Below are 1316 nucleotides of genomic sequence, written 5' to 3' on the forward strand. Positions count from 1 at the left end.
TTTTTTATTTTTTATTTTTAAAAAATCAAATAAATAAATATTTGACTAAAAACAAATTTTTTTATTTTTATTTTTTTATGTTTTTTTTTGAAATTTTTCTTGTTGCAAAATTTGCGGATGGAATTCAAGGAAGGATGAATGAACATCAAAAATTTTTTTTTTATTTTGTTGGACTCCTTTAAAATACTTTTGTGTTTTTTTCCTTTAATTAATTTATTTTTAACAAGACGTTTTAATGAAGGATGGCTATACTACAAAATGGAGGGTGTCTTCTTTTCACGTGCCTATAAAAAGATAATTAATTAATTGATATTTTATCAAGTATCCCTCTTTATATTCAATATTTTTACTTTGTGTAATTTAAAAATTTTAATAATAAATATTTTAAATATCATTTTTTATTATGTTATGAATCAAGAAAAATAAAGGATGATAAAGGATTATTTATATTTGAAGCAAGAAAGAAGGATAATAAATGATGATTTACATGTAAAACAAAAAGATGATGAATGATAAAGGATGATTATATATGTACAAGAAGGATGAAGGATGATTTAAAGATAAATTTTATATAAAACAGGTAAAATGAAGAATGGTGAAGGATTATTTTAGTATAAAGCAAGAAGCATGAAGATGATAAAAGATGATTTATATGTTAAACAAGAAGAATGAAGGATGTTGAAGGATGATTTCTATTCAAAGAAAAAAGAAAGATGAAAAATGTCAATGGATGATTTACCAGAAGGATGTTGATTTGGGAGACTTCCAGCAGTTGAATAATTTTCTTTAACTGTTTGTTCATTCAGTCGTGATATAACTGAAGGAATTTTAGTAGTGGCTACTTGAGAATTGTCTGAATAAAAAGAAAAATAGTAAATTAATATATGAACCAAATGGATTTCCATTTGGTCATATATTAATTTCACTCGGAAAAAATAAGCAAAATTAAATTTTAAGAAATAAAAAATATTTATAGTAAAACCTTAGTTATTTCTAAATTATTTTCTTACTTGAAAATTGAAATTGTAATTTATTGTCTGTTTTTCTGACAAAATTCTGTAATGCAAGAAATTGGCTTCTTAATTTATCTGTGTTATTCAACATCTAAAATAAAAAAAAAATATTTCAAAAAAATTAATAATTTATATTGAATTAGTTATGAATTTATTTAAGAAATTAAAATAAAGAAAAAAAAATTAAGAATTTTTAAAAATTACCTGCAACTTATTTTCCTTCAAAATTGCATCATTTATATTTATTTGCATTAATTGTTCTGGAGTTTGAATATTTTCGCCTGAATTGTTGAGACGTGTAAT

The sequence above is a fragment of the Centruroides sculpturatus genome, unplaced genomic scaffold, assembly GCF_000671375.1.
Source record: "Centruroides sculpturatus isolate CEXI.00-Female unplaced genomic scaffold, Cexi_2.0 scaffold272, whole genome shotgun sequence".
NCBI classification, from domain to species: Eukaryota; Metazoa; Arthropoda; class Arachnida; order Scorpiones; family Buthidae; genus Centruroides; species Centruroides sculpturatus.